Source organism: Aquarana catesbeiana, linkage group LG03 (genome assembly GCF_042186555.1).
Source record: "Aquarana catesbeiana isolate 2022-GZ linkage group LG03, ASM4218655v1, whole genome shotgun sequence".
Classification (NCBI taxonomy): domain Eukaryota; kingdom Metazoa; phylum Chordata; class Amphibia; order Anura; family Ranidae; genus Aquarana; species Aquarana catesbeiana.
In genome coordinates this window covers 598,121,609-598,146,220 of record NC_133326.1, presented here as the reverse complement: position 1 = coordinate 598,146,220, position 24,612 = coordinate 598,121,609, and the positions used below count along the sequence as shown (strand labels likewise).

Below are 24,612 nucleotides of genomic sequence, written 5' to 3'. Positions count from 1 at the left end.
TGTTTTCCGTCCCCTTTAGATGGACTGCTGATAGAGAGGCCACATTGTTCTCTGCCCATCTTAGGATCTGATGCGCTAGACCCATTAGGGTTTTGCTTTTTGTGCCCCCTTGCTTTGTTAAATATAATACTGTCGTCATATTGTCTGACAATATTTGGACATGTTGATTCACTAGAAATTCCTGGAGGGAGAGGAGGCTTAAGTGAACAGCCTTTAACTCTCTCCAATTTGAAGATCTTCTTGCTTCTGGTTTGGTCCAAACTCCCTGAACCGTTTTTTCTTCCAGGTGAGCTCCCCATCCCCAGGCGCTGGCATCTGTAGTCAGCCTTCTGGTTACCGGAAAGACCCAAGGAAGCCCTTTTGAAACGTTTCCTAGGTTCCTCCACCACCAGAGAGACCTTTTTGCTCTTGCCCCCAAGTTGAATTTCTTCTCCAGAGGTTCCTGGTATGACCAATTCATCAGGATATCCGATTGCAGAGGACGGGAATGCAATCTGGCCCATTGTACCGAAGGAATTGCTGCTGTCAACAGACCCAGAGCAGACATGGCTTGTCTTACAGAGATCTCTGCGTTGGATTGAAGTGTTATCAGGGTCAACTGCATCTTCTCTATTTTCTCCTGGGGTAGAAAAATTTTCTGTTCTATCGAGTCTATTTCGTACCCCAGAAACCTTACCCTTTGAGATGGAATTAAGTTTGACTTCTGAAGATTGAGAAGCCATCCCAAACCTCTTAAATGTGTTTGAACTGTCTGTAGGTTGACCTCTACTTGACCCCTTGAGTCTGCAAACAGTAGCAGATCGTCCAAATAGGGTACTATTGAAATCCCCTTCAGTCTCAGGGGCTCCAAAGATTCCGCCATCACTTTTGTGAATACCCTGGGAGAAGAGGAAAGACCGAAAGGCAGAGCCCGAAACTGCAGGTGCCAAATCTCCCCTCCCCCCAGATTGACTGCAAGACGCAGGAACCTTTGTGATGGGGGCGCTATTGGTATATGGAGATAGGCATCTCTGAAATCGATGGAAGCCATATGACATTTGGGGGTTAGCAAATTCCTTACTGAGAAAATCGTATCCATCCTGAATTTTTTGTATTTTATGGATCGATTTAGAACCTTTAAATTGAGAATCAGGCGGAACTTTCCTGATGGCTTTTTGACCATAAAAATGTGGGAGTAAAACCCCTTCCCCTCTTGATCTTTCGGAACCTGGGAAATGACCTTCTGTTGCATCAGTTCCTGTAACAGAGACTTCATGGCCAGAGCCTTTTCCCGATCCTTTGGCAGGTTTGTGATGTAAAACCGACTTGGGGGGCTTTGTGAGAATTCCAATTGATAACCCTTTTTGATTAACCCCAGAACAAAAGGACTCTTTGTTGTTTTTTCCCAGATTGGTAAGAAGTCCTGTAGTCTCCCCCCTACTAGATGGTCATTGTTTTTTAGGGGTTTGTTCTGGGGTTCTAAAGAGTACCCCACCTCTACCTCTTCCTCTCTGAGAAGACCAGGGTCTCTTCTGTGTGTGGTCCTTTTCCTTATCGGTTTGTCGAAAAGGACGAAAATTTTTCCTCTGCTGTACCGTTTTCTTCTTCTGTGGGAAAGCTTTCTTCTTGTCTGCTGTCCTGTCAAGGACAGTCTCTAGTTCTGGCCCAAACATCAGGTCTCCTGAAAAGGGAATTCCGCACAGTTTTACTTTAGAAGCTGAATCCCCTGACCAGGTCTTTAGCCAGAGTGCTCTTCTTGCTGAGTTAACAAGCGCAGAGGACCTGGCTGACATCCTGATAGATTCTGCAGAGGCATCTGCCATATATTTTACTGCCTTAAGCAGGGTAGGGAAGGACTCCAATAAGTCCTTTCTGGAGGTACCTGCCACAACATGATTTTTAAGTTGCTCTAACCAGCACTCCAGATTCCTAGCCACAACCGTAGCCGCCATTGCTGGCTTAAGATTAGCTAGAGATGAGTCCCAGGCTTTCTTCAGTAGCCCATCTGCCCTCTTATCCATAGCATCTTTGAGAATACCCATGTCCTCAAAAGCTAAATCAGTCTTCCTAGATACTTGAGAAAAGGCAGCGTCTATTTTTGGTTTTTTATTCCACAATAGTTCCTCATTCTCCTCAAAAGGAAACCTCCTTTTGAGGGTTTTAGAAAAAAACTGTCCTCTCTCTGGGTTCTTCCATTCCTTTTTAATAGTGTCTGTTAACACTTTATGCACAGGGAACACCCTGTGTTTAATTTCCTCCAGCCCCAGGTACATCTTATCATGCACAGACAGCTGAGCCTTTTCTTCCTGGATCTCCAGGGTAGTATAAATTGCCTTGAGTAATTCATCCACCTCCTCAAGTGACAGCTTATATCTAGATGATCTTGACTCTTCTTCCACCTCCTCCTCCTCAGAATCAATGGTTGAGGGTGGAATGCTTTCCCTTTCCTCCTCCGACTCACTTTCCACCTGTCTGGAAGTGGACTGAGGGAAACTGGAGTGAGAACTCTGCTCTTGGCTGGAACTCTGGCCGTGCTTTACAAGGGAACGCACTGTCCCTAGGGCCTCTGCTAACTCTTTCCTCACAGAAGATAAGAGCTCTTTGCACTCTTGTGAGGATTCTTCTTTTACTAAATCCACAATGCAGGATTTGCACAGTGGTTTGGGCCAAGAGTCCCTTAAAGGATTTTTGCATGAGGGGCACTTTCTCCCTGTTCTCTCTGATTTGGCAGTAGCTTTCTGAAACAGAGAAACAAGAAAAAACCCAGGTCCTTTAGAACTAAGGCTTCAGAGAAAAGTAGTACCTCCAGCCAACACCCTAAGTGCCCAGAGTCTCACTCCTTTGCTGAACTGCTAATGGAAACTGTTACCCCATAGCAGACAGCAGCAGGTTTTGAATAACCACATCAAAGATAAAACACCCAGTGATATAAAAGGAAAGAGGTGCCACCGCACCTCTCCTACCTGGGCCTGGCCGGGAACCTGGGTGCCTGCATCCGCCATTGCTGCTGACGATTCCGCTGTCTCCATAGTGCAATCCGCAGCTGCTGCACTGTGTACTAGGCTCCATGTGCCAAACAAAAGGAAGTCCCGGCCAGAGGACCCGCCCCTTCCTCCTGCGTTCCAGCAGCAGGAACCAATCGCTGCTACGCCCCGCCGGAAGTATCCGCCCACCGGAACTGACATCACCTGCTGTCCGGGATTCGGCGCCGCCATGCAGAGGCCTGGCATGGACGCTCTTACTGAGCACAACCGCGGCCCCCCGAACACCCCGGGTGGAAAACTTCCGGCAGACCATTACTCCTGTGAGCCGGAGAAGGAAAGGACACCGGAGCACCCTCCTCACGTAAGGGAAGGAGCTGGGTTGGTCTGAGTACCCAAACGTGGAGGTCCTGCCAAAACCCTCTCCTTGGAGAGAGCGCAGCCCCTCTGGTTCCCCAAGCAGTGCTTCCACCATGGCGGAGGAAACACTAAAACTGATGGCATGGTGGAAGCAGCTGCTTTTTAAAGGGGCGTTGTCACGCAGTGTTTCCTGTCTAAGAGGTGGAGCTACGCTCTCTCCAAGGTGCTGTCCTGAAAGGCGAAGGGAGAAAATTTGAGTTGCTGAAAATTTGAATCGATTTGAACTCTCAACTCGATTCAAGATTCAAATCGATTTTTCCCCCAGCCCTAGGGACACCTATTGGCAAAAATATGTAGGCATAGGACACCCCCCTGCCACTTCCCCGTAAAGTGGATGTAAACCCAATTCATGAAATTTGAGCTGGGCACACATATCTGTAGTGTTTTCTTATCTCTCTTCTAAGCACTGAGTCCCATATCTTCCTCCTGCTCCGTAGCTCTGTTATCAGCCTGATAACTTCTGATAAGTTCCCTGAGATGGGAGCCTGAAATGTGTGTGTGGGGGGGGAGATTGCTATAAATAGATTTGCAGACAGCTTGCCATCTCACAGCAGAGCTCTGCACATTCCTTCTTTCCTTTGCCAGTTTGGAGGGGGGAGTCCTTTTCCTCCAATCAGCTGTCTTTGCTGTATGCCAGTAATCCACTCCCAGTGCTGACCAGGAAGAGAAAATCTGTAGCACCATGTGCACTTTCTAAAGGATATATACAGCTTAAGACAGCAGATATACATGTAAAACTTATGTAGGGAGATTTGTTTCATCTCTGTGTATCATCTGAGGCTGTTCACTTTAACCGCTTAAAGACTGCCCACCGCATATATACTATGGCAGGGCGGCTCTATTGCGCAAAACAACGTACTTGTACGTTGTCTCTTGCTATAGATACTGTGGGCGCGTGCGCCGCCAGAGGCGTCCGTATCCACGGAGCAGGAGCCAATACGTGTGCCCGGTGGACCGGATGTCCACCGGCCAGTCGTGATTGTTCCACAGAGAGGCAGAATGGGAATCTGCCTATGTAAACAAGGCAGATACCCGTGCTGACAGGGGAGAACGTGGAGATCTGCTGTTCCTAGTGATCAGGAACAGTGATCTGTGTTGTTCTGGTCAGCACTTCCCCCACACAGTAAGAAAGCACAAACAGGGAACACATTTAACCCTTTGATCGCCCCTGGTTTTAACCCCTTCCCTCTCAGTGACAATTATACAGTAATCAGTGCAAATTTTTTTTTTAGCACTGATCACTGTATGGGTGTCACTAGCTCCCAAAAAGTGTGACTCTATTTGTGGGGAAAAAAAGGACATTAGTTTGATTTGGATACATCGCACAACCGCACACGACCGCAGTGCCGTATCGTAAAACATGGCCTGATCATTAAGGAGGTAAATTAAGGAAAATGATATATATAAAAAAAAAAAAAAAAAAAAAAAAGACAAAAGATACATTAAACCCACATTTTTTTTTGTTTACCACTGCTATTCCTTTATACTGGCCTTTTAAATTTACAAATGCAGCAATTTAGAATTTGGATGAAAAGTTTAGCACTAGGAAACACTTTTTGAAGGATAAAAAGTACATTTTATATACAACTATATAGATCAGACCAAAATGAGGAAGAAAGAGGGACAGAGGGACTGACTGTTTCTCAAAATCAGGGACAGTTGGGAGCTATGCCCATGCCATTATTTCCTAATGGCACCTCCAACACAGGTAGTAGTCCAGTGTTTTGTCACGCATTTGCTGTGCGTCAAAACACATACAAAAAATAAGGAACGCAAAATGCGACTGGCTCAATGACACAAAAAAAAAAGTACCTGAGCTATTTTGGCATTGTTTGTTGAATGTAGGGAATCCCATTCAAGTGATTGGGCTTCCCTATGCTGTTGTGTGCTAAACACAGCATAAAACAAACCAAAAAAAAAGCATTGTGTCACACGGGTGTGATTAGGGCCTTAAAGTGTTTGTTACCCCAGCATTTCATATCCCTAATATGTGCCTGCTGTTCCACGTACTTGTATGAGAATGTATCCTGTTCTCTTTGTATTGCTTACTTCGTGTGAAATCCTTGGTGTTCCTTCCGGCCTATCTGCTTTCCTGCTAAAAGCTGACCACACTAAGCTGGAGAACACACCATGTTCAGTTCTCTACCTGTGCTGGGAACTCAGGCTGCTCTCCTCCAATGATCAGACTTGTCCTAACACTTCACCCCTGTACAGCCTTTCCCTGGAAAGTTCAGTGTGCTGTTACTTCTCCTCCCCCTGCTCTTATACAGATGAGGACAGAGGAAACAGAGGGAAGCTGATCACTTCTAAAAAAGGGAAAAAAATGAAAAAAAAGGCATTTAGAATGTTTTTTTTATATATTTATACACAAATGTTTTGCCTTTCATTTCCATTTTAAACTGAATAGGTTGTTTTACAAGGTGATTGTTTACAATCACTTTAAGAGCTCATTCACACGAGCAGCTGGGGCAGTAAAACGAGAGACAGCTGAGCTGCGATTTTACCACCCTTCCCAAACTCCTGAAACTTGAAACAAGCAAGAACGCTATTAAAACGCTTTAAAAAAACTCTTCAAAATCACCAGGAATACGCTCTGCTCAGGTGTGACTGTAGGCTAATCATTATTAATTATCATCAGTCAGTAAGGGTTCATTCACACAGGTGGCCAGGGGGTAGTAAAACAGGTGGCTGAGCCGCGGTTTTACTGTCCTCTAGCCGCCAACCCAAATTCTGCATCGTACCGGTACGTCACGGGGGGGGGGGGGGTTTGAAGTGCTTATACTGGGATGATGTTATAATTTTATTACAATAATTCACATAATCACTACATATTCTAAGAAATCCACATCGACAATACCGTACAAAGTATACAAAATATCGCTACTGCATAGAACCAGAAATATAACCACGAAGGCAAAGGGATGAAATAGAGGTCATTCCTTGTTCCTTATGATATAAATGTCCAGAGGTATTGTTCAAGAGCAGGTAGGCAATGTAGTGATGTAGAAGGTATTTTACTTTACTTAGCAAAGTAAAATACCTTCTACATCACTACATTGCCTACCTGCTCTTGAACAATACCTCTGGACATTTATATCATAAGGAACAAGGAACAAGGAATGACCTCCATTTCATCCCTTTGCCTTCGTGGTTATATTTCTGGTTCTATGCAGTAGCGATATTTTGTATACTTTGTACGGTATTGTCGATGTGGATTTCTTAGAATATGGAGTGATTTTTTATGTGAATTATTGTAATAAAATTTTAACATTTTATACTAATCATTGTTGACTGTGCCTAAAAAGTCCAAGCCCCACTTTTCTTTTGTTAATTCATATTTTATAGGATGTGGCACTCTATACTGTCACTGTATCCACAGGATCACTCTGTGGTTTGATACAGTTAATCAATCAATACACCGGGATGATGCATGCAGCTATCATGCCTCATCCCAGAATGTTTTTCTTCACCCAGTGATGCCCTTTGTAGTAAAAGCCATCCTTGTGGCTAATTAGCTGCTGGATTGCTTTTACAGGCAGCGGAAGGGGGTCCTTTGGGACGGGAGAGTGCGAGACGTGAAGTGAAGCCGGCAGTTCCACTGGCTGACCATAGAGATGACCGAGGACCGGAATGTCCCCAATCTTCTCTGTGGTCTAAGAAACCAGAAGCGATAAGTATTTTGTCACTGGGATGTAAGCAAATCATTATTGGCTTCGGAAAGCATCAGACACATGGCAGGCAGGGTGGTGAGGTTGGCACACACAGGACACATGGCAGGCAGGGTGGTGAGTTTGGCACACAGGACACATGGCAGGCTGGTGAGGTTGGCACACAGGACACATGGCAGGCTGGAGAGGTTGGCACACACAGGACACATGGCAGGCTGGAGAGGTTGGCACACACAGGACACATGGCAGGCAGGGCGGTGAGGTTGGCACAGGACACATGGCAGGCAGGGCAGTAAGGTTGGCACAGGACACATGGCAGGCAGGTGAGGTTGGCACACACAGGACACATGGCAGGCAGGGCAATGAGGTTGGCACACACAGGACACATGGCAGGCAGGGCGGTGAGGTCGACACACACAGGAAACATGGCAGGCAGGGTGGTGAGGTTGGCACACAGGACACATTGCAGGCTGGAGAGGTTGGCACACACAGGACACATGGCAGGCAGGGCGGTGAGGTTGGCACAGGACACATGGCAGGCAGGGCGGTGAGGTTGGCACAGGACACATGGCAGGCAGGGTGGTGAGGATGGCACACACAGGACACATGGCAGGCAGGGCGGTGAGGTTGGCACACACAGGACACATGGCAGGCAGGGCGGTGAGGTTGGCACACACAGGACACATGGCAGACAGGGTGGAAACATCAGATTCTTTAATTGCCATGTCATGTTCTCTATTGCAATCATTCATAAACCTCTTTAAATGTCATCTGCTCTTTGGTGCGTGCTCCCGCTGCGCAAGTGTGGTAAAAATTTGATGAATATGTTCTATCAGAAAGCCGCTACCCATCACACACAATGTGTGGAATGCATTGAGGCCATAGAACACATCGTGGTGCGCATCGCACATGCGCAGTAGGCCGCAATGTCACTTCGGTGGCACTTTCTGATAGGTAGCGGCTTTCTGATAGAACACTGGCATATTATTTATTTATTTTTATTTATTTCAGTTACTTATATAGCACCGTCAATTTACGCAGCGCTTTACATATACATTGTACATTCACATCAGTCCCTAACCCTCAAGGAGCTTACAATCTAAGGTCCCTAACTCACATTCATAAATACTAGGGACAATTTAGACAGGATCGGATTAACCTACCAGCATGTCTTTGGAGTGTGGGAGGAAACCGGAGTACCCAGAGAAAACATGCAAACTCCAGGTAGGTAGTGTCGTGGTTGGGATTCGAACCAGCAAACCTTCTTACTGCTAGGCGAAAGTGCTACCCACTACACCACTGTGCCGCCCAGCATATGTTAAATGTACTAACAGAGGTACACCGAATGGAAATTTTGGAACCGAAAAATATAATATTAAATTTGACATTTTAATTAATATCATGAAATTAAATAAATATGGATTTATTGTCGGCCATTATCGGCACCTTTAGAGCAAGAAAAATGCATCCCTTAACCACTTGATATCCGCGCTATAGCCGAATGACGGATACAGCGCGGACCTTAATTCCTGGGAGGCCGTCATATGACGGCCTCCCCTGGGCACGAGCCCCGCGCGCTGTGATCACCGAGTCACTGAGACTCGGGTGATCACTGATCCAAGTAAGGGGCCGGTCCCAGCCCCTTACCATGTGATCAGCTGTCAGCCAATGACAGCTGATCACATGATCAAAACAAAAGCTCTGTGATCGTTTTTTTTTCTCCTCGCGCTGACAGTGCGAGGAGAAAAAAAAGCCGATCACCGGCTCATTAGCAAGGGACATCGGTCCCGAAGAGGAGGAGGCAATAATGCCTCAATTGTGCTACCAGTACCCCCTGCCAGTGCCACCTGACATTTCCACCTGAAAGTGCCCACCAGTGCCACGTATCAATGCCCATGAGTGCCACCTATCAATGCCCACAAGTGGTGCCAATCAGTGCCACCTAAAAGTGTTGCTTATCAATGTACCAGATCAGTGCCCATTATTGCCACCAATCAGTGCCTAATACTGCCACCTATCAGTGCCCATCACTGCCACCTATCAGTGCCGCCTCATCAGCGTACATCAATGAAGGAGAAAAATTACCCTTTTTAAAATTTTATAACAAAATATAAAAAAAAAAAAAAAAATTTTTTTTTTTTTTAAATTCGGTCTTTTTAAATTTTTTTAACAAAAAATAAAAACCGCAGAGGTGATCAAATACCACCAAAAGAAAGCTCTATTTATGAGGAAAAAATTATAAAAATTTCATTTGGGTACAGTGTTGTATGACCACACAATTGTCATTCAAATTGCATCAGCGCTGAAAGCTGAAAATTGGTCTGGATAGGAGGGGGGTTTAAGTGCCCTGTAAGCAAGTGGTTAAATGCTATGCATGTCTTCACACTGGTCTGTTGTGCTTCTGTTTTGGTGTTAAAAATCTTGCTTTCTGCATTTTTGGTCAGATAAAAAAACTGCATAAAAAACGCACCTCCCTGTTGAAATGCATTGAAAACGCAGCAAGAACACATCAATAGGGCACCTGTGTTATGTTTTTGATGCAGTTTTTGAGTCAAGTGACCTACGAAAAACACCACAAACACAGTAAAATCACGTCAAAATCGCATGCGTTTTCAGTGCCATTATCGGCTCCTTTGTCTTTATCATCAAAATGCGAAAAACACTACTTTATGTTTCAGTGCATCTTTAAAGCTGCTTTCACACTGGGGTGGCAGGTCCGTTAGCAGTAAAGCGCCACTAGTTTTAGCTCAAGATGCTTTTTGCTGACTAGCAGTGCTCTTTTGACCCTCAAGAAGGGGTTAAAAGTGCCCAAGTTGCAGCACTTCTGAAGCGCTGCCTATTCATTCCAATGGGCAGGATCGGTGAAGGCGTGCTGTATACTCCACTCCTACACTGCGCCAAACATGCTGCTTGCAGGACTTTTTTTTCCCCCGTCTTTCCAGTGCGAAAGCACTCAGGCTTTCACACTGGGGAGGCATGAGAGGCCGTTTTCAGGCGCTATTTTTAGTGCTAAAACGCTTGAAAACTGCCTCAGTGTGAAAGGGGTCTAAAATGTAGTCTGTTTTTAGATCTAGTTATGCTGTGTACTCACAGTAACCTCTGTAACAAGAACGATTCCATCTTTAGTGTGGGCATTTGAAGCCCGTTCGTAGCTTCTTCCAGGATACGGAGCTCCTGCGTACAAAGCGTGGTGCACTCGGAGGATATCTTTTGACTCCTGGGATTGAGGATACTTATATCCCAGGAACCAACGGGCAGCTGAATACGTGATCTCATGTTTACGTTATCTTTGTGAACAATAAAAGGCAAATCGGGATTTCTGGATGTGCAGCCATTTCTTTCTTCTCTTACAAGTTTCCCACGGAGGCGGGCCGGGGCTGGCGCTCTATGAGATACTCCATTTCAGGCTCTCAGCACACACCCGGAGCAGCGGTTCCTTTTCTTGCATACGGACAGCTGAATAGGACGCCGCGGCGAGGTACAGCAAAAGTGGAGCTATTTACTGACCAAAAAAAAAGGTAATAAGCTTTACAAAAAAGAAAAAATATATAAAATCCACAAGTTAATGGGACTGTGATCAGCAACAAACTTCTAAAATAGGGTGGAACTTTAAGGTAAAAAAAGTTTAGGCCTCATTCACACAGGCGTATGACAGCGCCCCCTAGTGTGAGGGCCGTGTGTTGCCCACAGATGTCAGCCCCATTCATGTCAATGGAGACACAACAATGGAACACCAGCGCCTCCCTGTGCAGGAAAAGCACACCACCTACACACACATTTCACTACCATTTGAAGCTTGGAGAATGAAAACCACCATCTGATTGGTTGCCATGCACAGCTGCAGAATTTGTAGTACATCCCTCACCTGATGATTATGAGGTGAGCCTTCTACGAGTACAGACCCTCATAAAACCCACACTGCCACGTAATCACGTGACACATAGAAACACACAGTACGCAGGTTACCAGGGTGACAGATCGAGAACCCCCCCAGCGTGTCCTGGTGTGGCAGAGGCAGCGCTCAGTCCCGTGACCCGCTCTACAGCCAAACACAACTACACCTCCCAGAATTCCCCGCGCCCGCCTTCAACAACTTTATTTAAAACGTGAAAGCGATTACAGCCAGAAGGCATTGAGCAGATGTGTGAGTTGTCTAGGTGTGTGAGGGGATTTTTGTCGCCACGCTTTGCTGTACAGGTTGCTGTTTTCTCAAAGGCAGTAAATTACACGGAGAAAGCGTGGCCCGGGATAAAAAAATGGTGGGTGCAGCAGTGGAAGGGTTAAAGAGCATTGTGGCGGTGAATAGGAGTTATGGGGGGAAAAAAAACATTCCACGTGACAAACTTGAAAGTTTATAAACGACCCCCCTTCAGTACAATCTGACAGGATTCACAGCGCTTCACTTTCATTGTGCGCACGTTGATGCGCGCTAAAGTCACGTAACCACTTGAAGAGCGGACGTTTTCTGGCACTTCACATGTAACAATCAGTATTTTTTTTTTTTGCTGCTAGAAATCTACTTTGTATCCCCCAAACATTATATATATATATATATATTTATTTTTTTTTTTTTTTAAAGCAGAGGCCGTAGAGAATAAATTGGTGGGTTTGGCAATTTTTTATGTCACACAGTGGTTTTTCAAATGCAATTTTTGGGAAAAAAATACACTTTAATGCAAAAAGTCAGAACGCATAACCCAATTTTTTTTTGTAAAATCTAAAAGACAATGTCACCAAGTAAATAGATACCAAACATGTCACACTTTAAAATTGCGCACGGCTGCACAAAGCCTTTACAGGTCACCACTGTATATCTACAGAGGAGGTCTAGTTCTAGAATTACTGGCAATGATCTGACATTTGCGGCGATCCCTCGCATGTGTGGGACAGTCGCTGTCTGTGTAAATGATGCACGCATTCACCTTTGGGCGCTAGGATGGGGGTGCTTTAATTTTTTTTTTTTTTATTTCTCCATACCGGGCCTATTCTGGCACTCCTCTCCTACATGCAAAATCATTTTTTTTTACTAGAAAATTACTCAGAACCCTCAAACATATGTCTTTTTTTTAGCAGAGACCCTAGGGAAAAATGCCAGTCCTTGCAACTGTTTACATCACACAATATTTGAGCAGCAATTTTTTTTTGGGGGGGGGGACTTTAAAAAAAAAAAAAACACACTAAAGTTAGCCCAATTTGTTTGTATAATGAGGTTAGGCCGAGTAAATATATACCTAATATGTCACGCATTAAAATTGCGCACACTTGTCGAGTGGCGCCAAACTTTGGTACTTAAAAATCTCCATAGGCAACGATTTAATTTTTTTTTTTACTGGTTACCAGTTCAGAGTAAGACCCCTTTCACGCTGGGGCAGTTTTCAGGCATTTTAGCGATAGAAATAGTGCCTGAAAACTGCCTCCCATTCTCTGCAATGGGTGTTTCCACACCCGGGCGGTGCGATTGCGGGACATTAGAAAAAGTCCTGCAAGCAGCATCTTTGGGGTGGGTTGGGAGCGCTGTGTATAGAGATCCCAAAACACACCTGCCCATTGCAATGAATGGGTAACTCTTCTGAATGCACCTGAAAAGTGCTTCAGAAGTGCCGCAACATGGGAGTTTTTTTTAACCCCTTTTCTGGGTTTAAAAGCACCCTGCTATTGGCCAAACAGTGGTAAAGCGCCGCTAAAATGAGTGCCGCTTTACTGCGAACGCTCAGGTGGCCCTAGCGTGAAAGGGGTCTGACAGAGGAGGTCTTGGGCTAGAACTGTTGCAGTTGCTCTATCGCGAGCAGCGATAACTCACATGTGATTTGAACGCCGTTTACATATGTGGGCGCAATTTACGTATGCGTTCACTTCTGTTAGCGGGGACAGGGGCGCTTTAAACTTTTAAACTTTTTTTTTTTTTGTTGTTTATTTTACTTTTTTTTTTTTTTTTTTACACTTTCTCTTTAAATTTTTATTTTTTTTAATCACTTTTATTTTTATTACAAGGAATGTAAACATCCCTTTTAATAGGAATAGTGTGTGACAGGTCCTCTTTATGGAGAGATCTGGGGTCTATAAGATCTCTAATTCAGACTGGAAAGACCAAGATCAAAAAAAAACAAAAACGGTCTCAGCCTTTCCAGCCGCGTCCCCGGCAATGTTTACTTCCTCCGAAGGTCATAGAGATGACTAGGGACCATCTGGTCACCAGGAATCTCTATGCTCAACTTCTGGCGGTGGTCGATTCATTCTCCGGCTCACCGACCGCATGGGCGAGTCGGTAGAAGCATCGGAGGGTGGCGGGAGGGGACATGGCGCTATGATTATTCTAACAGTGCAGCAAATCGCCGGCCGAAAAAGATGATATCTGAATGATGCCTGCAGCTGCATCATTCAGAGGAGGCATCAGGAATCAATGCGCACAGACAGTATTGACTGTAAGCGTGCATTGAGAACAGCACTGGAAACAACATTGGGCAGTATATATCTGCAAGAATGCTGATTCATGGAAGAACCCCTAGGGACCACCAAAATGTTATGGTTGGCGACTGCTGCTCTAGATCCTTTACAAATGTTTTACAAATGCATGTCAGAAGGAACCCAAAGATTCTTGTGCACAGTGGTCCTTATGCATGATCTTATTAAATGGGCAGGGGGCCCATGCAATGAAAACAGCCCAGGGTTCATGGTACAATGAATTCACCATTTCAGTAGGTACTAAGCACTTAGTTTCTGATCAGCTCTCAGGGTAATGAGTTTGTGTCTGTTGGTCTGTGAGCCACTTTACAACTTTGAACTGAAACAGCAACCTCAAATTAATGCACATTCATGTGTGATCGGGGCCTTACTGGTACCAAGAGCAACCACTATATTCAGCTTAGTGTAAAACCACAACCTCAAAGTGGAGTGTTCCTTCAGTTAGCACAAGTGTTATTATTGAAACATTACGTTTTTTTTAACGTAAATTTCCTCCTCAATATTCTTTTGTGGTGAAGTATTTACGACTGCTTTTTTATCATAATTTTTATTAAATCTAAACTTTTATATCTAAGAAGGTTCTCACTTATCTCACTCCAGCCTTGTTAACCTCAAGGGTCACCTTACTTCGATCACCATGTAACACAGATCTTTGGCAAAGTTGTCTACACCCCACTGGTTCAATATTTACTTTTTTCTCTGTTCCAGTCATATTTTCTAGGAGATGCACCCCGCCAGCTCCTCTTTATCCTGCACATGCATGCTATTGCTGTATTTATTAATATGGGTGAACTGCACACCGAACAACCACTGGAGTACATGAGTACAGCTACCTATAGTAATGAATGAGGCCATAGCACTTATGAGGTGGTATCAAAAAGTTTAGAGACTAGTTTTGTAACATGCTAACAGATGGCAGCACAAGGCTGCACACACAGTCACAGGGTGCACTGACCTTCATAAGTCGGTGTGCCAAAAGACATCGTCCTGTGTACATTGGGAGCTGTGCAGCTGGTGGTGTTCTGGCCACGTGAGTTACCATGTCTGCTATTTCATCATGGACAGCAAGTTAGAACAAATGTGAGTTTCTTGCCGGAAACAACATGATCTCACTTCTGCACCCACCCTACTCGCCAGATTTGGCTCCTGCGGACTTCGCCCTGATAAAGTTCCAGCTCAAAGGTCTCTGTTTTGACGCCGTTGCAGAGATCCAGTGTGAATTGCAGAAGGTGCTTGACACGCTTCGAAAAGAAGACTTCCAGAAGTGTCCCCTTGCTGTGCAAGGGGACTATTTTGAAGTTAATGTGTAAATGTGGATAAAGTACTTTCTTGTAAACAGAGGTAGTCTCAAAACGTTTTGATACCACCTTGTATGTGCAGTATGAAGAGGAGTTAAAGCGTTTGTTACCCCAACATTTTGTATTCCTGATATGTGCCTGTTGTACCAGGTACTCTATGAAAAAGTCTCCTGTTCTCTTTGTATTGCTTCCTTTGTGTGAAATCCCTGATGTTCCTGCCAGTCCCTCTGCTTTCCTATTAAAGTGGAGTTCCACCCACTTTTATTTTTTCTCAGCGCCTACTGTATTTCTGCTGTATTCATTTTTCACTTCCTGCTCCCTGGCCGTGGCCCATCGCATCATTTCCTGTTTGCAATGCCTTCTGGGAAGGGGCGGCAACTTCCTCTGACACTGCCGTTGCTATGGAAACCCGCCCTGAAACCTATTACACTGCTTGTGCTGCACTGAGCATGTGCGAGATCTGCAAGGATGAGATCCAGGAAGAAATACAGTTTGGCTTCAGATGCCCACACTTAAGATGGCCACGGTCTGCTGTAAGTTTATAAAATAACAAACTACTGCTATAAACTAACAAAACAGACCTTAGTTTACAGACTAACTTTACTAGAATACATTAAGCTTGTGTATTATAGGGGTATTTTTATTTAAAAAGTATAGTTTCAGCCGGAATACGGAATACAGAATAAGTGTAGCGCTAATATGACAAATAACCATATATTATGTAGTGTGAAGACCATTAGGTTCCTCAAATCAGCACATCAAAATGTGTGAGGGGGACATAAAAAGAGTATCAATAAATAATCAAGTCCTCAAAGTCCTCAAGAAATATGTCATGTAAAATAATGGGATAAGAGTCCTCAATAAATATGCGACTTCGTATTAAAGTATATCAAAGTATATCAAAAATGCAGAAAACATCTGGACTGAAGAGACACCACAGCCGACAGTGAGGAGGCTTACTGGAATGTTTGAACCCAATAAAACATACATTTAAATGGGTCAAACAAGCTTGAATCATTCAAAGGCATGCCTTGTGTCTTCTGTTAGCTTTTTGCTAACTCAGAACTGTCTGTGGTTATGCTGCATGCACTCAAATTCCTTGCACAGTAATCAACATAGAAGCCAGTAACATGGAATTTCTGCCTCCACCTCCACTTGAGAAACTCCATGTTACCATTGGAGAATTTTCTTCCCTCAGCCAGATCACTGTAGATGGGTCGTGGGTGGGTCTTCCAGCATGACAATGCCTCAAAACATACCACCAACGCAACAAAGGAGTGACTCAAGAGGAAGCACATTAAGGTCTTAAAGTGGCCTGGTTAGTCTCCAGGTCTTAATCCTATGGAAAATGTATGGAGGGAGCTGAAACTTCGAGTTGCCAAGAGACAGCCAAGAAACCTTAAGGATTTAGAGAAGATTTGTAAAGGAGAGTGGACCAAAATCCCTCCTGAGATGTGTGCAAACCTGGTCACCAACTACAAGAATTGTCATACCTCTGTGCTTGCCAACAAATGTTTTTCCACCAAGTACTAAGTCGTGTTTTGTTTGGGGATCAAATACTTATTTTACTCACTGAACTGCAACTTAATTTAGAACATTTGTATCATGTTTTTCTGGGTTTTGGTTGATATTCTGTCTCTATCATTTAAAATAGACATGATAATAACGATAGACCCTTCATTTCTTTGTAAGTGGGCAAACTTAGAAAATCTATAGGGAATCAAATAAATATTTTAGGTGTGTATTTTGTAAAATTTTTTTAGCCATTCTTTAGTATTGCATTTTGGACAAGCTCTGTGGTATGTACTAGAGCTGCACGATTTTGGCTAAAATGAGAATCACAATGTTTTTGCTTAGAAAATAGATCACGATTCTCGCAGGGTAACATCATCTTTCATATTAAACAAAAAAATTGGGGTAACTTTACTGTTTCGTTTTTTGTTTTAATTCATTGAAGTGTATTTTATCCAAAAAAATTGCATTTGAAAGATCACTGTGCAAATACCATGTGACATAAAATATTGCAACAATTGCCATTTTATTCCCTAGGGTCTCTGCTAAAAATATATAATGTTTGGGGGTTCCAAGTAATTTTCTAGCAAAAAATACTGATTTTAACTTTGTAAGAAACAAGTGTCAGAAAAAGGTTTAGGCCCCTTTCACACTGGGGCGGTTTGCAGGCGTTATTGCGCCTGCAAACCGACCTAAAACTGCCGCTGCTGTTTGTCCAGTGTGAAAGCCCTAGGGCTTTCACACTGAAGCGGTACGCTGGCAGGAGAGAAAAACTCCTGCAAACAGCATCTTTGGAGCGGTGAAGGAGCGGTGTATTCACCGTTCCTAAACTGCTCCTGCCCATTGAAATCAATGGGGCAGCGCGGCTATACCGCCGCTGTAGCGGCGCTATGCGAGCGGTTTTAACCCCTTTTTCGGCCGCCAGCGGGGGTTAAAACTGCACCGCTAGCGGCCGAATACCGCCGCAAAAACGACGGTAAAGCGGCGCTAAAAATAGCGCTGTTTTACCGCCGACGCCCCCATCGCCCCAGTGTGAAAGGGGCCTTAGACTTTAAAGCGGGATTCCGGCCACTATAATTTTTTTTTAAAAGTCAGCAGCTACAAACACTGTGGGTTCAGGTAAGGGTTCAGGTAAGTTTAAAAAAAAAAATGTTTTTTTAAAAAATTTTTTAAAGAATTTTCAGGCTATTTTCTATTTTAGGGTGGCCCTCCACTTTAAGTGGTTAAACTTCCTGCATTTACACACAGAAGTTTATCCCTTTGATCTAAAAAGGAAAAGTTACATTTCTAGATATCTACTAGCATGAACAATGTTGTTAAAAACTTGGCAGACTGCCCGTTTTTTTTTCTTTTGACAGCTGAGTGAGCAGAGAAGTATCTACATTTGTTACATGAAAGAATCGGGAAACTCTGCAATAGAGATCATGAAGGGAGTTAATTGTGTAGCTCTAGTGTGTACTGTAGGTCTGCAATATACTGAAGAGCATGAAAGGTAACCAACTCTGCCAGAGGTGATGAAGCTGTAGGTTATTGTGCACAAGAACGCCAGTAAGAGGACGCAATGTAAATATTTCACAAGGACGATCGAAAGACAGTTCATCCCAGGTAACATAATCTTAGCTTTATTTGCAGAAGTGCAGAGATCTTTAGATAATGTAGTAGGAAGCAAGAATCTCAGCTTATTTTCACTTGTCATATTGAAGATTCCAATAAAGGTCAGACACTGGTCCAAAGTCAGGTAACAGTCCAGCTGTTAACCACTTCAGCCCCGGACCATTTGGCTGGCCAAAGACCAGAGCACTTTTTGCGATTCGGCACTGCGTCGCTTTAACTGACAATTGCGCGGCCGCTCCCAAACAAAATCAACGTCCTTTTTTCCCTACAAATAGAGCTTTGATTGGGTGGTATTTTATCGCCTCTGCAGTTTTTATTTTTTGCACTATAAACAAAAAAAGCGCGACAATTTTGAAAAAAACGCATTTTTTTTTACTTTTTGCTATAATAAATATCCCCAAAAAATATATAATTTTTTTTTCCCTCAGTTTAGGCCGATATGTATTCTTCTACATATTTTTGGTAAAAAAAATTGCAATAAGTGTATATTGATTTGTTTGCGCAAAAGTTATAGCATCTACAAAATAGGGGATAGTTTTATGGCATTTTTATTAATAATTTTTTTTTTTTTTTTTACTAGTAATGGCGGCGATCAGTGATTTTTATCGTGACTGCGACATTATGGCAGACACATCGGACAATTTTGACACATTTTTGGGACCATTGGCATTAATACAGCAATCAGTGCGATTAAAAATGCAATGATTACTGTAAAAATGTCACTGGCAGTGAAGGGGTTAACACTAGGGGGCAGTGAAGGGGATAATGTGTGTTCTAACTGAAGGGGGATGTGGACTGTGCAGGGAAACTAACAGATCCTCTGTTCATACTCTGTATGAACAGAGGATCTGTCGGTTCTCCCCTCAGAGAACCGGTAACTGTATGTTTACACACACAGATCCCGGTTCTCCATGTGCCCCAAACGATCGCGGAAGCCCGACCGCCGGGCACTCGCATTGGCTCGGGGGCGAGGGGGGGCGCGTGTGTGCCCCCTAGTGGCCACAGGGCGAAGCAACGTTACATAACGTCATTTCGCCTGGTCGGCATGTGGTTAAAAGACCTTATTTGGCGTTGCCTACCTGCATGGGTATGTTGCCTACCCACAACTGTGTATCATGGCATTCATGTGATCTGCTGCTGGTGTTAATGTTAAATTAACAACACCCCAAAACAGCTTGCAAAACTCTGTGCGATTGCCTGAATCAGATTACATGGGTGTGAACACCATGCATTCTAATTCTAGTGTGGCAAAAATAGGGCCCTGCACCATTTTGTGGTGAGATTTGAGCCATTCAAAATAAATGCATGGTTCAATTCGCACTGCACAGACATCGCATGTGATTTGCACAGGAATGCAGTGCGATTCCTGTGCGAATTACATGTAATGTACTGCAACGCGGCAGTGTGAACATAGGCTTATATCTAAAGTACAGCACTGTTTTATTTGAAATCAAACCTAACCTCTAACCAAATTCTAACCCACAGGCTTTGCTGTGACCATGGTGCACCAGAATTGTCTTGGGTGGTGCATAGAATGCATTAAGGTAAAAAACTTTCTATCCTTAGAACCACTCTAATTGCAGGCCACAAGTGAAAACATTAATGAGATACTCTGTGCTAAAGTCATAAAATTCTTTTGGTTTCCTTTAGAGCTCATTCACACAGGGGAGACTAAAATGCTGCATTTAACCAGTCTAGTCTCCCAAATGCTGGCGACTAAATGGAGAAATGGGATCTCACCTTCACCTGTTGTGGGATAGCAAATCTGTTCAGTCAGAGAAATTCTCTCTTTAGGATCTGACATCTGTAGGGTATATTTTTCTCCTGACCCTGCTTTGGCACTGCTTCACATAGGAATTGATAAGCTACCTCTCAATTCCCGCACGGTTATCATTCAGCTACTCAATATAGTCAGGCTATGGAAACCTCTCTCGCACCCACTATTTATAATACTTTTCTATCAAGGTGAAATTTAGAGAATATTGGCATCCACAAATCTGACTTATGTTAAGTTTGTTTCTTTTTGGTCCCCATGGTTACATCACCATAAATGTACAGTTTAAGAATGTTGACATATGTTACATCTTCCTCCTGTTCATAGTAGCTTTGCCACTTGGTTTACCTTTTGTTCTTCCTTAATGCTTCTCTCCCTCTCCCCTATACCCCCAAACCAGTTTCCCTTCTCTTCTTTTATTCTTCCCCTCCTATTCCCATCCACCCTCTGTTGAAGACCTTCACAAGTCTTGTTATTATAGACCTATCACTTTTGTCTATGGAGAATGTTTTCTGCAGGTGGCTTCATGCCACGTGTGGAACTTTTTACTATAACGTGCTTTGTATATTGGCAGCGATATGACTTCAACTCTGTATTTTGTACCGCTCTTTTTTTTTCTTCTTTTTTTGAAAAAAAAACTTTCAATAAAATCTTAGGCCCCTTTCGCACAGACAGACCACCTGTCCATTTCCATCTGACTGTCATATCCGATCTGCCTGTTTTTAGTGTACAGGATCGGATGGGATGCTGGCAGGTATCAACAGACACATGTTTGTTGACACCCACTGCTTAATTGAGAGCAGTGGATGGTCAGATCGGATCCGCCTGAAAAAACTGACAGGCGGACCCGATCTGACTATCCACTGCTCTCAATTAAGCAGTGGGTGTCAATGGACATGTGTCTGTTGATACCTGCCAACATCCCATCCGATCCTGTACGCTAAAAACAGGCAGATCCATCTAGTGGATTGGATAGGATGAACGTCAGATAGAAATGGACAGGTGGTCTGTTTCCATCCAACAGCCCATAGAGGACAGTGGGCTGTGTCTGCCCTTCATCAGTGGAGTGGACATGAACCTGTCATTCGCCTGATCAGTGGGAATCAGCGGAGAATCCCCCCACCCCCACCCCCACTGAGCAGGCGGATCCGCTGGCTGACTCCACCAGTGTAAAAGGGGCCTTTTTGAACATAAAATGCAGCATTTAGATGTGTATAGTTTTGTAAACATCAAAACGCAGCACTATGACGCAGCTTTGTCTGGAACCGTACATATCTAAAGATTTTACACGTGTATACATGTAAATGCACATACTCTTACACACATGAAGTAATTTACATAGTTACATATATAAAGAGAATCAAACGGTATTTCCGTATACCTGACAAGACCAGCTAGGTATAATCACAGCAATTACCACACTCACAAGACCCTCTCAGTACTGAGGAGACAGCTTCTTGGTGAACACAAAAAGAGATGATGCAGAGTCTAAATGTTCAAAGCTATCTGATCTAATTCTGGGCGGGTATACAATTTATATACGTTATGATTAACCAATCATTGCATGGAACATGGGAGTGATTTAATACAGGGGTGTACATTTCATATCATTACATATCATTAATACTCAAATGCCCAACCCCTTAAACATGGCTGACATAGCAACTATAGTAACCATGCCATCTGCTTCCATAACTCATAGTCATGCCTTTGGTATTCCCCTTTACACAGGAAAATGTCCCAGACCGCTCTACACCACAGAAGCTTTATATAGAAAGGTACAGAGCAAAGATGCTGCTATATTTTCTTATATGTGTGCCTTGCAAAAACTGTTACAGTCTGAGAATACAGAATTTAATCTAACTAGCAGATTAACCCAAGTTAATCTTATATGAATTTATATAAAGATGGAGTCACTTCTGTTCAGTCATATTGCTACAATATGGTTACATAGTTGCATAGTAGGTGAGGTTGAAAAAAGACACACGTCCATCAAGTCCAACCCATGTGTGTGATTATATGTCAGTATTACTTTGTATATTCCTGTATGTTGTGGTCGTTCAGGTGCTTATCTAATAGTTTCTTGAAACTATCGATGCTCCCCACTAAGACCACCGCCTGTGGAAGGGAATTCCACATCCTTGCCGCTCTTACAGTAAAGAACCCTCTACGTAGTTTAAGGTTAAAGCTCTTTTCTTCTAATTTTAATGAGTGGCCAGGAGTCTTGTTAAACTCCCTTCTGCGAAAAAGTTTTATCCCTATTGTGGGGTCACGAGTATGGTATTTGTATATCAAAATCATATCCCCTCTCAAGCGTCTCTTCTCCAGAGAGAATAAGTTCAGTGCTCGCAACCTTTCCTCGTAACTAATATCCTCCAGACCCTTTATTAGCTTTGTTGCCCTTCTTTGTACTCGCTCCATTTCCAGTACATCCTTCCCGAGGACCGGTGCCCAAAACTGGACTGCATACTCTAGGTGCGGCCGGACTAGAGTCTTGTAGAGCGGGAGAATTATTGTTTTATCTCTGGAATTGATCACCTTTTTAATGCATGTCAATATTCTGTTTGCTTTGTTTAATTTAAAAGATTGTGCACATCTAAATGCGAGTACTTTAGGCATGTATTTTATGCAGGATTTTCTGTGCAGAAAATAGGCAAATGCCCTTGTGAATAAGCCCTAAATCTGGGTTTGTGCAATGCTCTGCAGAATACACATGCACACACACCTCTAAAGGATCAGTAGGAGGAAAGGAGGACCTTCTGCTCCTGGACATACTGGAACCTGTGCTATGTAACTTCTTCTGCTTCTCACACCACCAATCACATTCCAAATTCCAAGGCAGGTCTGAATCTGATTCTTTACAGTGAGAAACCTATTTTGGGAATATGGAACATCAAGCTTTCTCTTCTTGAGAGGCAGCAAGGAGTGTGATCCTGCATCACCAGCAGGTGTGTTCCAAGAGCATGTGACCCCAGACCAGTAAGAATCACTGGTGTATTACAGCAGTGTCTGGATGAGAAACGGAAATACTACTAAGTATGTAGACTTTGCTCCTTTGATGTATTTAAAAGATTTATTTTAAAATTATTACCATTTTTACTGACTAAATCAGGATCTGATGCAGGACATGCAAGACTGTACTGCATTTCCAGCTCCTGGAGACGTTTGATAGGCACTGTTGTGGAAATTTTTATTAATATATGTTGTCAGATGTCCCCCAGTGTCAGTTTTGCTGTAATATGCTCATACGAGCGTATTCGCACATACAGACGGTGGAAGACCATTGGCTGCAGAAAATGTAAATAACACTGCGCTAACCCAATCAACAAAAAAGCAGCTACATAAAATATGACCAATATTATAAACAGAAATAAAAATAAAATGTAGCGCTAATGCAAATAACCAATAATGAAAAACACATCAATGATGGTGATCATTAATGGAGGCCCATGAATAAAACACATATAACGTGATAAAGATAAATGATGAGTGGGATACAGTAATGTCCCAATGTCTGTCCATGGGTCAGACAATAAAAAGTCCCAAAATAAACTGTATACAAAATGTTGCACTGGTGCAGGAATCTTCTCCTCTGTATCTCATAGATAGTACGATCATATATGGGAATAGATGAAATACGCTTACCAGAGGGAGTGGATTCGGATGCCGGTGACGCCAAATCAAACAGGCTCAGAGATCCTTGATGGACGAAGGTAGTTCCCAGAAACCCCGGATCTCAAGGGGGATCTTTCCTTTGTAATCACTGTCGCGGCTGCCAGTTCCAAGGACCGAGGAACGGTCACGGCCACGGGAGAGTCTCCAGAGTGTAAGTGGTTCCCAAAAAGATGTAAAAAACGCCAATAGTGCAGATCAAATGACGTATTTTTATTGGATATCACCAATAATCAACAAACAATATAAAAAGCGTGATCACTTAAAAAATCAAAGTGTAGGGAAGAGTAAGGCGAGCTTACTCTTAAGCCACCACCTTCCTTTGTTATTCATCTTTATAGTATAAATAAAAGCAGCAGATCATTGTAGTGAGGATTTTGCTCAACTCAATGTGATACTAGCGTCTGTATTACTTGGAGATAAACAAGCGCGCTTTCTTGGCATAGTAAAAGAGAGCTATGATTGTGCTTATTAGGGCATGGAATTATTTGCTTATAGGAGAAGCTTAGAATTTCCTTTTTTAATTCTTTACTTATATAAATTTCCACCACAGAATTGGCGGGCCAGAAAGGAAGCCAACAGATCTTCCTAATTCAGCGGACTTCGAGTGAGAAAAGACATCCAGAACCAGCAAAACGCGGGCCCAGGTTAAGACAACCATACTTCAAGTTTTTTTGAACATTTTTGCTGTTCTGTGTTGGGGATCTTGATTCTCTGTCCGCTGTATGGGGTAAGTTCTGCTAGGCAAAGAAACTTTTGTTTTTTTGTTGCTTTCTGTATAATGGTGGGACTTTAATTGTAGCTTATATTTTTGTCATTATCTATTATTTGGGGGAGTACCTATATTTAAATCCCCCATAGGTCCCATAGGTCCCATTTAATACAAACCTAAACTGTATGCTGTGTGTGACAGAGTAGGCTGATAAGTAACTGTATTGTGTGTGTGACTGAGCAGGCTGATAAGTAACTGTATGTTGTGTAATAAGTTTGTGATGTATATGAGAAATAGAAATGTATGAATTGTGATTATCACCTGTGTATGGGACCAACAAGCAAGACACATATACCCATGCATGTGCACCCACAGGTGATCATTTAGAAAAGGTTCTGTTTGAAGTTGCTTTTGAAAATGGCTGCCGCATATTCAAGTGGCCTTGTGGCTGAGGGGGGAAGGGCGGCCATGCATTGTTGGGACATGTTTTACAGGATTCTAGGCAATAGCATGGGGGGTT

The 24,612-nt window shown here is 43.3% G+C and overlaps 1 protein-coding gene across 2 annotated transcripts in view; it reads right to left on the bottom strand.

Annotated features, from left to right (window-relative positions):
• LOC141132999 (oxaloacetate tautomerase fahd2, mitochondrial) overlaps nt 1-11,132 on the bottom strand; it is a 66,628-nt gene extending 55,496 nt beyond the window's left edge. The window contains exon 1 of one of the 2 annotated variants that reach the window (XM_073622054.1): nt 10,914-11,132. The gene's annotated coding sequence lies outside the window, so the exon portion shown is untranslated. The remainder of the gene's footprint in view (nt 1-10,913) is intronic. The other variant, XM_073622055.1, reaches the window with a different exon arrangement.
• Between the last annotated feature and the right edge of the window lie 13,480 nt (nt 11,133-24,612).